General features: G+C 45.0%; 1 protein-coding gene across 1 annotated transcript in view; it reads left to right on the plus strand.

Annotated features, from left to right (window-relative positions):
- LOC119169665 (vesicular glutamate transporter 3) overlaps window positions 1-17,096 on the plus strand; it is a 230,896-nt gene that overhangs the window by 101,988 nt on the left and 111,812 nt on the right. The window lies entirely within an intron of this gene.

Consider the following 17,096-nt stretch of genomic DNA (forward strand, 5'->3'; position numbering starts at 1 on the left):
AAAAGCAAGCAGAAAAATGAGAGAATTTAGAACTTTTTATCAGGAAGGCCAAGGATCAATGCATCAGTACACCTTCACTTATCTTTTCCAAAAAAGAGTATTCTTTCTCGGTTAAAATTATTTTGTCTTGGTCACACATGTGTTGTTGCAGATGAGCCCTGGTCTTGTGCTCAGTATAAAAACGCTCGTAGCACCTTCAATAAAATTCAGTTGACAGCGCTCTTTCCTGTGTTTTTGCGATAAGATTTTTATTACAGAAAAAATTTCATTTCCTTACAATTTAGGTATAATGATGAGTTTTCATTGTATCACAACATGGAGCAAATTGCATCTCAATACAGACAAAAATCACAATTTTGTGAAATTCGTGATATTTTCTCGTATATTTTAGCAGCTTGAGAGGTCTAAAGATATTTTTTCCTCAAAATATACCTTCTGTGGAGTAAGTATTTACTGCTCAGATATTCATACAAAGTGCAATATTGCAATAAAAAATGCAAACATAACACATTTTGGCTTTATTCTTGGAAGCGAATGTGGCAAAAAAATTGCGCTATTATTATTGAGCTTCAAATACCTTACAGATTTACTTAACAGGTAGACCGAATTTGCTTTAGAAAAAATAAGCGGTAGTTTTAAAACGAAATTTTCCACAAACAGCACACAGACGGCATTATGCCAGGAAGTTATAGGCCAGCCACATGAACAAAACTTTTTTTCTCGCTGAAATATTCTAGCAGTTTACTGTTTTCAACGCAGTAAGTCAGCACTTTTTTTTTCAAATACAATTCAGATGGTCGCCAAAGTGGCTGGGACGTTTGGCATGGAATGGTCCAGCTATATTTAAGCAAAATAACTTACACAAATAACAATGTTTGTTCATCTACCATGACCACACTAGAAAAAGTTGTTCAGGCATTGTGACACTAAAATTTTTAGCGTCGTACTGCCTGAACAACTTCTTTGATAAACTCTAAACTCGCGCCGAGAAAAAGCCGCTCAATCACGGTGGATGTTAAAGGCCTTGCGGCCGTAGACAATGTTAAAAATAAAAAAAAATCAACTCATCAGTGCTGTCACTCCTTCTTCGTCATTACTGACACGGAAGATTTTTCGGTTATCCATGTGGAGGTTCAGGAAGTAGGCTTGCTCTAGGCTGGGGCCGGGGGGTAGACTACGCAGGACGTCAGCGGCACCCTCTCATCCTGTAATAAGAGCAAATATGACTTCTCATAAAAGGATGTTCGTGCTGTTCTGGCAGCACCATATATAAAGAATGTGTAGTGTGTATCCTTCGAAATGGCGTGTAATTGACATTACACTGAACTCGAAGCATACAACCCATACATTTCAATAATTTCGTATGATAAATATAAGAGTTTTCCAGCATACAGCAAATTCCCGAAATGAGGTGAAGTGTAAGACTACAGCTCAAAAATGGCACTTACGAAAGCCTGAACTCACCTAAGAATCAAATTCCTTCTAGGGTAGTGAGCCAGTGCGAAAACCAATTCCTAAAGTACAACGTTCAGAACATGTAACATTAATCAAAATGCACAAGAAACTTACCTCTTCATGTACAAACAGTGAAGACATCTCTGCTTTCTCTTTTACATGAGAACAAATGATCTTGGGCGTGGCACTAGCGAAGAGGTCTGCAAAAAAAAGTAAAAGATTTACTGACTTTAATCACGCCTCTAACAATCTAAGGAATTGTTACAAGTCACCAATCAGTGCAATTCTGACTGCCTCTATAGGGGCATCAAAAATGAACAATTGTCTCGTTCTTTCTACTCTCACAAGACGCTCCGTCAATGGAATCTAATCCAAATTTGACGCTGTGCTTCCTATTTGCCTGCTTTCTAGACGTAGGGCTGCGAACATGTGTTTTGTGCACCTAATCTAGCACAGAAATTCGTCATCTATAATTAAATCATCTTAATTCATTGTAATTTGATAAAAGATGTGATAGCTCGTCCAGTTTTAAAGAGTTGCGGGCCTGCAATAGGCACTGCCTTGCACGTATGAAAGTACTTCTTTTAAAAAAAAATTCAAAGCTTGCTTTCAGAAAAAGCGTCTGGCATATTTCGACAACCAAGCCCATCCTCTGATGGTAATCAGGGGCACGCTATTAGCGATTGTTGACTACGGGATTTACAAACGTAACCCGTGCCTAAATACTCAGTTAAACACAATCACGCAAGTAAGAGCGCTCGAACGACACCAACGCGCGCAGACGCCGACTACGTTGCAGCAGCCATGGCTTATGCTAGAGCTACCGCACATAGCTCCGACAGTGACGTATACTCTCTCGATTCTGTTATAACGCCGAACATTATCGCAGATGAAAGCGAAGCACGAAAACAGCAAACAGAAACGAGGGAAAACAACGCACGGCGATGGCCACAACAACGCGCCTTTGGAAGTCTGCTAGATCTTTCCCTGTTGCTGGTGGCACTTGTCCTAAATAGCTTAAAAGACCGAGGCGCACATGCTGGGAGCATCGCGGCATATCAGCACCTCCAACTATACCGTCTTTAAGCAAAAAAAAAAGCCATTTCGTACAGTGCGCCTCTGTACATAAATTTTGCTTTTTCTTTCTTTTTTTGCGCTTACACCTACAGAAGCACGTTGCACATTTGAGTATTAATAGAAATGTTATTACGATGTAGCCCAAAGCAAATCTTAAAACAATATCAATCACTTCGTGCAGTGTAGAGACAATGTGCGATCAGCAACTAATCCCGCCCTTGTAAAGTGATCACATCACTCACTGTATGAGTGATGCAGGTACTTACACAACATCGCGCATAGCAGTGTGAACTCGTTAAGTCACACGTTTAATCGGGCATCTGCAACAGGCCCGCGAACGCATGCTGTTGTAAATGGCTGGCAGCCTACTTCGGCAGAGCTGCTGCAGGCGCCCAGCTAGCGCTGTATGATTACTATTTACGAAAACAGTACACTCACCGTTAACAGGCCAACGTTGTCCGTGTCCGCCACTCCATGAATATTCCTTAATCCGAGCGTCGCTTCGAACACGGTGTCATGCGTGACCCCCATTGAATATGCGCCTGTTCGCTAGAACACACACAGCGACCAAGACCCCAGACCAACGCAACGCATTTGAAAGACGATGAGACAGAGAGAGCGACGTTGAGAGAGAGAAGGAGGAGGCACTGGCGCCGGCGCCGCAGCTGTCGACGCAGGTGTTCGGTGACGCAACTATTCGCTTATCTACGCCGCCGCTGTGGGAGCAACGCTGGCCGGGGTGAGCGGGGGGAGGGGGGGGGGAAGAGCGAGAAACCCGCCAGGACGGCGCCGAAAGGCAAACGCTATGGCGCATACGGCGGACGGCCGTTCATCGCGGAATGACTCCTTGTAAATGGCAACTCTCCTTCCAGCCAGTCGCACAGCGACGCAGGTTATTTACCAGCCTCGGGTTCTTTTCTATTTTGACGGAATGCCATTGCAGTGGGCGAAAAATAGCGAAGCAAAACTTGCGGAAAACAAAGTGCACCATGAAATGGCCAGAAACAATAATTATTTCGTCCTCGGTGGCATTAGCGGGAGAGCATCGCTACACCTTTTTCCAGAGGAATTTCTTTTTGCATTGTCTGTGTCTGGCACTTCCGCGTATGGTGCCGCAAACACTGAATGCGTAGTCGAAGCTGGAACAAATTAATCCACAGTCGCGGATGTTTAGAAGGCTTGTCACGCACCACGAAACGTGCCGATGTTGTTATAACAAACTTTTTGCTGACCACATGATTAGAACATAATTCCATATGGTTACCCAATGAGCTAGCTAAGCACCTGTAGCAAAGGCAGGGCACGTTCTTGTTAAACGTTGTTAATATAAACGATGGTTGTGCATAAGTGCAGTGACAGCTTTCCGAGGGAATTGGTCATAACCCACGTTTTCGAGCGTAGAAGCACCTCAGCGGACCTAATCAGCTACCACAGCAAGTTCGTAAGCAACGATCAGGTACGAAAATGTGCAGCTGTTTTCCATGTACTGAATAGTCCATGTACAGTGCGTTGACAACCGCCATTCCTTAAGCCACCTCCCATATAGACTCCCAGTCTGAACAGGTGTGGGACCTTAAACAATAAGAAGCAGTGCCTCCCCCCCCGCACACACACACACACACACACGAAATTCGAGGGCGCACGGGCTGATACACACGCATACTTTTTCACAGGCGCACACACATACACGTATACATACATACGACCACACACACACGCGACCATAAACGCACGCATGCATGGGCGTACACATGTGCACAGGCACGCTTAACACAAGCACGGACTCGCACATACACGTGCACGCACACATGCACGGGTGTACACACAATCGCGCTTACACGCACACACACCCATACTCGGGCGAACATTATTTGTGTGTATATAATCCATAGCAAACATGCAGCTTATAACCAACGCTAAGGAAAGCTTTCGTAACATGGATTGCAGTTAATTGCCATTATAGATGAAACGCGATTTGCTTCTGCTGACATTCTGCAGAATTCGGAGAGCACCTTCACACATTCTAAGTCAATTAGGCCGTCATTTAACGCAAGGTCCACATATTCGTGCAGTAGCTGCGCTGCTCGGCCGCCAATCCGAAGGTCGCGGGTTCGATGCCGGCCGTGGCTGTCGAATTAAGGCGGAGGCGAAAAGGTAGAAGCCTTTGCACTGTGCGTTATGAGCGCTCGATAAAGAACATCAAATAGTGAAAATCTATGCAGCTTTCCACTACGACGACCCTCATAATCATATCGAGGTTTTTGATACGTAAAATCCCAAATATTATAATTATGTGTTCTTCTTATGCTGCATATTCCATCTGATGAATCGGCACCTACACCCTTCTCAGGCACAAAAGCACCCTTAGAGCCTATTTTAGCGTGCTATTGAGGCAAGCACCCAAACAAAGGGGTGCTTTTTTTTCAATCGACCATTAATGGGTGTGAAAGGGTGTTGCGAAGGGTGCTTTCTCGTAAAAGCACCCTTTTTACACCCTTTTGGGTGCAAAAATTTTTACTGTGTAAGTGTTCCTCCGGAAGACCGTTAGGCCGCGGAACTTACGTAACGCCAGTAGGACGATCCAGGAGGATGAAGCGACGTAAGAGACTGCAGTAAAGCGAAGCGCAGAGAAACGCTTCGCATCCGACAATCTGCACATCAAAAAAAAAAAAAAAATAGAGCGGACGAAAGTGCGTCATCGCAAATCGTGCCCACGCACTGAGCCTGTGTCGCTGTTGCGTGTCGCTGCTCTGGATGACGTCGGTAAACGTTTGAACAGCGTGCGGCCAGTCTTCAAAGGCTATAAAATCTTGGTTTTGGTGTCCCTTTCCCTGATTTCACGTCGTAGCTGTTGCGAAGAGAGGTTGAAAGAGAGAGGTCAGTCAAAGTGTTCCAAAGAAGTGCCGAGACAAGACTGATTAACAGTATGTTCAAGGACGCCAATCCGTGCTTTACAGGGCGGCAAAGAAAAAGAAAGAAAAAAGCTGTTTTCTTTACTTCGAACTTGAGTCCTTTCAGGTATATTCAGTATGCTGAAACATTCCGAGGACGTTTCGCCTTGCCTTCAAGAGTAAACGAGAGGGCATAGCCGGGCTCTATTCGCATCACCTCCTCATTCAAGCTTCGCTTCTCGCGGCCACGCATCGATTCTGGCTGGACACCTCAACCACGCCGCATGAAGTGGAATGCATATACACGTAACAATAGGTGGAGGAAGCTCTCTCAGAACACCTGCTTCTAGTGCCATTGCGAAGAGCCCACTGTATACGGCGTAATTTACCTTATTGCGAATAACACCGGTCCGTTCTGAAAGGCCTATTCATTTTTTTTTATCGGAATTGGTGACAGCCCATCGTGTGAAGTATAACGTAGCTGTGTAACGTTGTCTGGTAGTTTTCAGTAAAGTTGTAGTAGTCTGGGTGCATGTTGCTTGCCTAAAGCGCCATGACACGGTCACCCCACAATTCGTGGTTTTCAGAGAAAAAAAAAAGATGTAGGGGGTCTAATATGCCTATACATATATGAAAAATAGACTTTAAGAGAACATTTCAGTGCAAACCAATCCCAAGAAGTCATTGGCAATAAACCCCCGCCTGCGTACCTCCAATGGCCGCCGTTTTGTTGTAGCATGGGCGACCTCATGCGCAGCACGCACCGAAGTCATCGTCTTGTATCAAAGTCGTCAACCGCTACAGATCGTTGAATTTCAGTGGCAAGCAGAAGGATGCTGAAATATGTGACCTTTACGCACAGCTTGCTATAGAACTATATCACTCACCGCATTACATGCACTCCTAAAACTATCTGCTTGTTACGTAATGTCTCGCGAATTCGCTTGTAATGTCTCGTGAACGCATGGACGGACAGATGGTCGCAGAGTTGGACGGATGGAACCAAGAACGAATGGATGGACGAAAGCGTGGACGGACTTTTAGATGCTTCGCCCTACTCATCATCATGCACTCCTTGAATATGCTGTGTCTTTCTTTTTGCTGAGAATGTCTCTTTCCTTCCCTCTGTACCCGTTAACCTACCCATAAAGCTATTGCATTCCTCTCAAAAAAAAAAAAGAATCGGTGAACGTCTTGTGGTAGGGAAGCAGAAGAGTTAGAAAAGGAAGGCGATAAAGAAAAGGTCTAAAATTTGCGTTTCGGTTCATCGTGCTACCTTTCTAAGTTTCTATCTATGGAACATGGGCAACCTAAACCCTAACAGCCTTGGCTGTAAAATAATAAAACCTTGAAATAAAGAGGAATGTGCCGCTGTAGATGCTTCTCAACATCTTCGGCTCAACATATCACCAAATCAAAGCGCACGTACAGCTGTCACATATCGCATTACGCTAAACAATGGCGTAATAGTAGGTGATGTTTGTTTGACTGGGAGTGTTCGGAACGTTTTGTAGCGCAAACTGTCAAACAGTATATTGGGATGCATTGGCAAAAAATAAAAAAAAAACATTTTCAACAAAGTGATACGCGATCCCTTCAATATTAATCAAAAGATAGTTACACTCTCTGTTCTAATACTCTCGATAAACTCTTAAAAACACCCCAAAAATTATTACTAGGAAGAAATAAGGTTTGATGGTAGCAACACTCAAGAACAATGAGAAATTATTAACTCCTTCTTAAACATGGTCACGTCCTAATTACCTCTCACTGAGCTTCAAATTGCTGACCGTGTCATAGACCAGCCAATTGATATTGCTAATGAATCCAACTTATTTTACTGTAATTTTGCTTCTAGTCCCCTCCCATCGCCAAATAAATCTCAGGTCCGTTCTTCACAATCCTTATACTTTCTGGCAACAGGCCCTAATGAAATTATTGGCATTATTTTTAATCTTAACGTAACCTCTGCTGGAGTTGACAAAATTCACTCGTACAGCATTAAGCTAATTGCCAACCATATTGCCATCTCTCCTTCACGTGCTGTCGATGTAATTTTCAAGACAGGTTCATTTTTTATTACAACTAATAGAAGCCAAAATATTGCCAGTGTACAAGAATGATGAGAGAACTTTCATATCTAACTGTCGCCCTATAGCTATTTTATGAGCTTTTATTAAAATAACAGAGAAGTGTATCGAGAAACGCATCAGTAATCACTTTTCTAAATTTTCCATTCCAACTCCTGATTAGTTTGATTTCAGACCTGCTTTCTCGACCAATATCGCATTGTTAACTTTCACCGATAATATATAAACAAAAACGAGGGATTCTGGTAAATTAGCTCGAGCATTTTTCATTGACCAAACCTAAGTTTTTGACTCTCTCAACATCATCTTGGTAACCAAACTCACGTCTATTGGTATTGTTAGACCTACCCTAACACTAATTAAAATATGCAGGCTATTTATGTTCGCTCTACATTATCAGTTTTTTTACTACTAATCAAGGTGTCTCTCAAGGGTCCATTCTTGGCCCGCTTTTATTTTACAGCAAAAGCTGTTATGAGATCGCAACTCGGGTCTCTAGCAGCGCCATAGTTGTCGGCCGCCGCCGCCGGTGTACGTAACCACATCGTGCTAAATTATAAACAAAAAACCTAGCACCAGTGACACAGTGGTGCTCGAGCCCAGGTACGCTGGGTGCCAGCCCAATAGTCTACCACTGAGCCACGCCGGTTTTGTTTTTACGCCAGTTTTTTCGCTATTACTTACTTTTTCACATCATAAAATAATAATTCAGTGCATAAACAGTACATACAGATGTAACGAACCGAATGGTTACATAGCGACTAGAATTCCTTTATACGAATAAGTGCTTCAAGATGTTCGAGGCACTCTGGAATTGCGTCTTTAGTATTACACTCTTCTATAAACTTCGTGATCATTTGGCGAAAATATTCATAAATAGGCAGTGTATTGATATCGGCATGGCGGACTGCCATGTACTTTTCCAAATACTGTGAAAGCCGAGCAACATACCAGTATCATAAAGTGCTCCATCGTCTTCTTCATTCATTAATAAAAACCTGATCCCGCAGGCATCAATCGTTAAATCTCTTTTGATTTCACTCTGCGGAATGTGCCAGAAGAACACCCCTTTCCAACAATCCAGAAGGACATGTCCGATGGTTTCAGGTTTACGACAGAGGAAACAGTGCGTTCCCCACCGTACAAACAGCTCCCTTTCTTGCATCCACGTTTTAACTTCTAGAGTCCCTGTATGGAGCTCAAAGAAAAAATGATTTTGAACTAGATGGTACAACCATTTTTTTGTACTTGGGCCAGTACATTTTTGGCCACGTCCTGCAGGATACAAACTCCTGTAAAGTGGTACCGGTAAAACAATGTCAAGAATGTGTCTATACAACCTTTTTCGTTTTGTTCCCGCAAGATATTCACTAGGGAAACGTGCCGATTGCATGCACCGATGACTTCTTTTAAATAACCATAAAGCGCCCCATGCACGTAGTTTGAGGTGACAACTAGTGAAGGTAAAGCTCTTCCAAGCATCAGCTGAATAACTTCACGTAAAAACGGGTCTCTTGTGTCTCGCAGAAACATAAAACGACTAACAACCTGTCTTAAAAATAAATGTGACAGACTGAGACCACCGAACAGAACACAGCAAAAAAGACTTATGCGACAGAACTGTTCCCGCACTGGTCCCCATATAAATGCTGCAAACACACGGTGTAGCTTCTGCACATTTATACGCGAGCAATGCAAATCCTGTATTGTGTACCAGAGTATAGAGACAAAAAAATATTACATATGGTGGCCCGTGTGAAAATCGAAAAGTCCCATCCTCTAACCTTATCTATTTTTTCACGCATTTCAGTGGCTTGCCGCCGTCAGTATGGCTCACTGTCACGATAAAATTCCGGTGGAACACCCAAATATTTCGCAGGCTGATTTATCCATGACATGTTGGCAAAAACGTCTGAAGTGGAAGGCCAATCCCCATGCCAATATCCCAAGCATTTTCCCCAGCTTACTGAACTCCCACTGACCGTACAAAACTGTTTTGCAATATGGACTACTTTGTTAACACTGTCGTGATCTGAGCAGAAAACTGCCACATCATCATCATATGCAAGTAACCGTACTTCATTCTCATGCAGTTTGAATCCACGGACGGCACTACTGTTAATCATACTCACACAGAAATGCTCTAACAACGGACTGAACAGCAGTGGTGAAAGAGAGCAGCCCTGATCCACGGAGCGTTGCAAATCAATGCGCGCACCCACCAACTTATTAACAATTATACGTGTTGTACAGCCATTATACGCCATAGCCACTCCCTTTTTGATAATGCAGCCTACGTTTAGAAAATACAAGACACTCAAATTAACATAATGTGACACAAGATCAAAATCTATTCTAAAGCCAACTGAAGCATTGCTACACATGTATCAGTCGCATCACAGCACTACAGAACAGTTCTGGCCTTATGTATGTTAGTCACAACTGTGCGCCCTTTGATTTCGCACGTCTGGTGCGGACCAACTATTTTTTTATTACGCCCTGTAATCGCTTAGATAATATTTTCATGAAGATCTTGTAATCTAAATTCGTTAAAGTAATTGGGTGATACGACTTCCTATTGCGTAGTTGAGCTTCATCCTCTTTTTTGGGGATTATAATAGTGTGCGCCGTCAGAAAGCTGGGAGGCAACATTTTATACTTGTAAACTTCATTGAAAAGACAAGTCTAAATTGGAGAAAAAACTCCCAAGCGTTTCCCCGAGGGTGAACATGGTTAAGTGCGAACGCACGGGGTGATGCTATGAGGGGTATTTATTAATTAGCACTATTATATTTATTAATCACACTATGGTGCCTTTATGGTGTAATGGTTCCTGGGAATCGCAATTTGATCACACGGGGGAGTTTACGTTAACTCACTGGCGAATGCCAACGGATTTTAACTTTACTCCCCCTCATAGCATCACCCCGTGCATTCGCACTTAACCATGTTCACCCTCGGGGAAATGCTTGGGAGTTTTATTACTGATGATGATGATTAAAGTGTAATTAATGAATTTAAGTGTTGTTTTTCATGAAGCATTTGTACACAGATACATTATATATGAAGTATTATTTATTTACACTTCATGATTTTCGTACGATGCATTAAATGCACACATCGCGAGCGCGTCACACACACACACACAAACTACACTACAGATTAGCACCTATTCGTCCACAGCCGGTCACACACGGCGCAGCTGGTCACACACGGTGCAGCTGTGACCGAAGCTGCGATCCACAAAGTCGCGTTTGAAACACGCGTCTGGACGAGCTAAGTCCAGGGCTCGCACCCTCTCCCGCGCGGCACGTTCACTGGCTCGAACGGCTTCGTGAACGTCCACTCGCCGTTGACGATTGCGAGCGGCGTCTTGACGCCGGCCTTCATCGCCCTTCTCCGCCTGACGCTTGCGTTGTCGTTCCGCTTCTTGGGCCGCGTTCGCGGCTCGATGCTGACGCCTCATCTCGGCCTCGCGAGCGCGCAGTTCACCATCCGCTGCACGCTTCGCCCGCTTGTCCTCGGCCTCGCGAGCGCGCAGTTCGGCATCCGCTGCACGCTTCGCCCGCTTACGTTCGGTCTCACGAGCCCTTCGCAGCGCCGCCTTGTCTTCCAACGTCGGCAAAACCACCGCGGTACCGTCACCTCCAACGACGGGTGCAGTGCTGGCATTCGGTTGTACTGCATTCGTTGTTGATGGTAGCGTTGCCTTCGGGACGTCCATCGCACGACCCGCTCTAGACGGGAGACTGAGAGAGAAGGCGGGCGCGCGAGAGAGAGGGGTGCGCGCGTAGCTGCAGCGAGCGAGGAGAGCGGAGGAGTGAGCGAAGGGGGAGGGGGACGCGCGCAGCGGCGTTAAAGATATAAGACGCGTTACTGACACCGATATCAGCGTCGCGTCCGTGGCTTATTCGGTAGAGCGTCGCGCTGCGGCCCGCCAAGTCCTCTTTCTTTTAAAGATAGAAAGAAGACTGCGGACGCCGCCGACGGCGGTGGATGGTTTGGGGTCGCTTATAAAGTGTATTCACACTTAAAAATCGGATTTAAAACGTTTTGTGAAAGGCCGGACTCAACCCGTCTGGGCCAGGTGACTTTCCTGGGTTCAGCTGTTCAGTGGCTCTTGCAACTTCCAAATTTGAAATGGGCAGTTCCAATCCTAAAACAGCGTTTAGTTTTAAGTGTTTAAATTTAAAACAGTGATTAAAACGGAGCGTTCACTGGGACAGATTAGGCAGAATGAAACGGTACTCGTCATTTTCCGTTGCAGCGTTCCTGTTAGCACGGCCCGACTCGGCCGCTTCAACCGCTCCTACGGAGCACGACATGCAGCGTCTGAACGCGTCCGTGTCCAGAAACAGAGTGACTGAGCCACACCGGTGCTTGAGACTTGTTGGCAAACTTGCCTTAGGCAGGGTTGGTGTCGAGAAAGCAATCGCGTTAACACGACTTATAAAGCGTTTTAAAACAGCGAAAGAAAAGCAGTCGTCGCACAATGCGAACTGCGTAACGAGTGGGTCGTCCAATGCTGAGCGTATCTATCTATCTATCTATCTATCTATCTATCTATCTATCTATCTATCTATCTATCTATCTATCTATCTATCTATCTATCTATCTATCTATCTATCTATCTATCTATCTATCTATCTATCTATCTATCTATCTATCTATCTATCTATCTATCTATCTATCTATCTATCTATCTATCTATCTGTCTGTCTGTCTGTCTGTCTGTCTGTCTGTCTGTCTGTCTGTCTGTCTGTCTGTCTGTCTGTCTGTCTGTCTGTCTATCTATCTATCTATCTATCTATCTATCTATCTATCTATCTATCTATCTATCTATCTATCTATCTATCTATCTATCTATCTATCTATCTATCTATCTATCTATCTATCTATCTATCTATCTATCTATCTATCTATCTATCTATCTATCTATCTATCTATCTATCTATCTATCTATCTATCTCGCTGATTAATATGAAGAGGTGACTCAATCTTTTTTTGTCTGAAACATGAGCAAGATCCCAGGTCATGGGTGCACGTTGAAGAATCCCAGTTGGTCAAAATTTCCGGAGCCCTCCACTACGGCATCTCTCATAATCATATGTTGGTTTTGGGACGTTAAACCCCACACATAAATCAATCCCAGGTCGTAACTACTAGGTCATCTTTTCACTCTGTCCGGTTTGGGGAGATTCAAAAAAGCCCCGCCACGGTGGTGTAGTGGCTAAGGTACTCGGCTGCTGACCCGCAGGTCGCGAGATCGAATCCCAATGGCGGCGGCTGCATTTCCTATGCAGGCGTAAATGTTGTAGGCCCGTGTGCTCAGACTTGGGTGCACGTTAAAAAACTCCAGGTGGTCGAAATTTCCGGAGCTCTCCACTGCGGCGTCTCTCATAATCGTATGGTGGTTTTCAAGTCAATCAATGAATCATCAATCAGATTCAGACAAAAGCGCAATGCGGCGAACCAAGCGCAACTACAGTTGGCTTCGATCAAAAAAGCATTTGGAGGCCGAGGTTTCTTACTTCTTTAGAAATTTAACAGGATGTAACACGTTGCTGTATTTGTAGCGGGCTGTTTTGGGATTTAGAACCACGAAATGCAGCCACAGACACTGCTTCAACCTCCGGTTGAACGAACGTGTGCTGGATATTTTGTGCACCTTTAGTTTTAGGAATGACAGGTAAGGCATGCTCATGGCGCGTTTATATCAAGTTTGTAAAAAATGTATAGTCCATGAATTATTGCGATCGCAAATATGGACACTTTCGGCTAGATTTCGCTGCCAGCGTGGGCGTTGACGTCATGCACCGTAGATGTATCTATATATATGAAAACGCAAAACAAAATCTAGAAAAACTTGGCCCGGAGCTGCATGGTAATGTGCAAATGTCTTCGAAAGACGATAGGCTTGCGTGTGGAAAGAGTGAAGAAAACATTTATTTGATGTTCTGCGCAATAAATCAATGAATGGTATTCTGGCGTTAGAGTGCCTCGAGCGTGCAACGGAGGCGAACGAGGGCACCAAGTCACGTCACACGCGAGACATGAGCGCTATATGGCAGTTTTCAGTGTTTATAAGGTGTAGAACGCAAGGCGACGGATAGGTGCCACGACCGTGTCGTCTTAGCTAAGGTCCCTAGATGAAACTTGTTTCATCTAGGGACCTCCGTCTTAGCACAGCGTTGGAAACACTCGCCTTTTCCTTCAACCGTTGCATGATCAGCACATCGTTATAAACGCTACGGTCCTTAGAATTACTTATGTATGCCTTTTCTAGTAAGAGACGCACATACAGAATACATACGTGTTGTTATGGGGCCTCAGATATGCGCAATAATTGCGTTTATTGACAATCGCACAAGTATGAATGATGAATCTTGAGCAACATTGGTGGGCGCTGTGGATGGGGTCGGGCGTTTTGGGTATCTGCTGGTGCCGTTCCGAGTATCCGGTACAGGTAAGGGTGGAAAAATGTACAGACAGACCAAAAGCTTTGCGTCGAAGGTCCCCAAGAAAGGCTATCATTTTTAAAAGACTCCGATGCAGGGAATCGACCGTGGGACCTTCGCGTCGTGAATGTGAGGTGTTCACCACTGCGTCACCGAAGGGTACCTCTTTAAACGTTCAAAAGTCAAGCAATTTATGTCTGCCACTCTACCGCTGTTGGCAGGCATCTCGGGGGGGGGGGGGGCTGTCGTGTTTTCTGCATTATTAGGAAGATGGCGCAATGAGCGCGCGGCGGCTCTCATCTCTCACCGCAGTTTGCGCTCGAGCAATTCTGTTGTAGGTATGGGGCGTACAAAGGTCACTTCAACCATTGCACAGCCTCCGTTTGCGAAAAAGGCGCGCTTTTCAGACACAGCAAATTAACAACTGAGACGCTTCTTCGCGTTCATTTGTACCTGTGAGTATGTTTTGTGCGTAATTTGTGTGAGAAACGTCGGGCACGCTTCAATCTGCTTGCCATTCTGCGCATGACCGTCCAATTTGTTGATATTATGTTCAATGCTTCGCATTCGCGACGAAGTTGTTACTTTTTTTGTGAAAGCCTCACTGTCATCTTTCCTGACGAACTCGCATATCGCCGTTTATGAATATGTAATATTCAGTTTACGGTCGTTATGTCGTTATAAAACTCTTTGCTTGGCGCCTAACTATTATGACCCGGTAGCTTTCATGAAGCGAAAGATAACGTTTGGAAACGATACTACTGGCTAAACACTTACCGACAACGCTATCTAGCTGCAGGAACATGGATACTCGATGCCTCCCAATTAAATTTTAACGTATATTACTCTTAAATACATGTGACTAACCTGGAGATATTGTTCGACCATGTGTAGGTTAGATTAACCTTTCAAAGCTGGTATCAATAAAGAAGCATGTTCAATTTACCTTCTGGATAAAACCTGCCAACTCGTAGAAGAAAAAAGTTTGCTTTCTCTCCGTTGCTTACGTCAACACATGGCCGATCCCACAGAGTGGATAGGTACCAACGATTTTAAGACCATCAGCGTCGTCGTCGTCGTCGTCGTCATCATCATCATCATCATCATCATCATCATTCAGGCAACCGGAAGGATACGCTGCTAGTGGTACCACCAGATGAATCAATTCTTTGTCACCCTTCTTTTTTGCTAATATTTAATTCTCGTTTATCGAACTCTTTTGCATTTTTCACCTTTTTTAAAACAATGTTAATATTGGTCTTACCTGATTTCTCTTTCTTTTAGCAAGAATTGTATAAAAATTGACAGTATAAGGTACAGTGTTGCCAATCCCCCCAGTAGGTATGAGCCAAGATCTTCTAGGTGACAAGAACAAGATTCCAAAATTGATCAGTAATTTTTAATACCACTCGATTCTTGTCCAATCCCTCATAGTGGGCATGCGCCACAATAAATAGGTGAACAACAACAACAACATGGCTTCCGTTCAGGCACAGAGCCGTTCACGTGCATCCGCTTGGCTGTTTCAAGGAAGAAGAAGCTGTGAAAGGAACGTTGGTGAAAGTATCGAAGTGCTTCAGTTTTCACTGACGCCTGGCTGGACGTTCTCTTCCAGTTGGAGAATGATGGCACGTCTCGTTCGCACACTGCGCCCCACCTTCTGCATCGTGTACGCCGTCTCCATCGCAAACGCCCACGCCCGCCGAGATGATGGCTACGGTGGGAGCATTTCTGAAGAAAACGGGCCGAACTTCAGCGCTACGAATGCGGATGCATCCAAGCATGCCTTCAAGCAACGCGGCATTCCTGCAGTCCGTTACGTGTTCGACATCGCCAAAGAGCGCATCGCGTACAACAGGAGCGTAGTAAGTCGCGAAGACGAAGCTAGTAGGAACGCCAAAGAAGTGCGCATATTTTACAACGCATCACCGCACTCCTACACTACAGCCACTATCAGGAGTTCGCCATGGCCCAGAACTCGCCACATGCGTTCGTTTCAAGAAGGCGTGTCAAGAAACGCCCTGTGGTCGTCATTTACGAGTACGGCTGTGAAAAAATTCGACGTTTTCCCAGTGCGAGTCACAGGAACCGAGCGCTCTCTCGTCGCTAACAGCTTAACTGCGATGAAAGGTAACGGCGCCATTTCCCATATAACTTACAACCGCACGACCGAGAGTTGGCAGTTTGGCTACAAAGGCCGCGCAGCGGTGATAACAAGACCGAGAGCCTCCGACAGATTGCGACGCCGAGACAGCATCCGCTTCACGTCACTGGACCCGAATGATTTTTCGACGTCTGCTTCCAAGCGCCGCAAGCACCACCTGCGGGGTTTCCGCCGTACAGCTCTGTGTCTTTTGGTGGCTTGCTTCGTCCTTATGGCCATAACGATATGTCTAATGATCGCCGCCCTTTGGCTTCGAAGCCGGTACAGAAGCCAAGGCGCTGCCCTTTACAGTACGTTGGAAGCGAGTGATCCTGACCTGCCTTCCCAATCACTTGCCCATGGGCCTACGTATCGACCAGCATCATCGAAACTTAATGACGACCATCAGTCGTCTAGGAGAGAAAGAGAAACAGTTGAGTTGCCTCGGAAATTAGTGGGCCAGTCAGTCTCGGAGCCCGTTATGTGGACATCAAAGGCAGCTGACGACTCACCGCATGGGAGAGAAATAGTAGATCCTTCAGTAAATACAGCTACACCTGAACAGATCAGCTTTCTACCCCAAAGGCAACCAAATCCGACAACCGAGCTTGACATATCCAAAACAACGCTTTCGCCTGTGGCCAGCGAGCATGAGAGCAGTACTTATTACGCTGAGAAGGAACGAAAGTCTCTACACGTGCAGCCGAACAAGACTGTCTTCCCGCAGCAATCCTTTAATGCGAGCCGCTCGGACGTACACCAGATGTTCGGCGCTGACAGCCGTTTCTGCTCTAATGACGCTCTTTCCCCAAACCCTTACCCGAATTGGCTTGAGAACAGAGCCCATACTACAGTGAACGAAAACTCTGAAGTCATAACCAGCCAAATAGATCACTCTAGAAATGAGAGCTTGTTTGAACCAACAGCTACTGGTCAGCGCGATGTAATTACGATCAAGAGAGGCGCATGCCGAACGAAGAGC

The sequence above is a fragment of the Rhipicephalus microplus genome, chromosome 2 (assembly GCF_043290135.1).
Source record: "Rhipicephalus microplus isolate Deutch F79 chromosome 2, USDA_Rmic, whole genome shotgun sequence".
Lineage (NCBI taxonomy): Eukaryota > Metazoa > Arthropoda > Arachnida > Ixodida > Ixodidae > Rhipicephalus > Rhipicephalus microplus.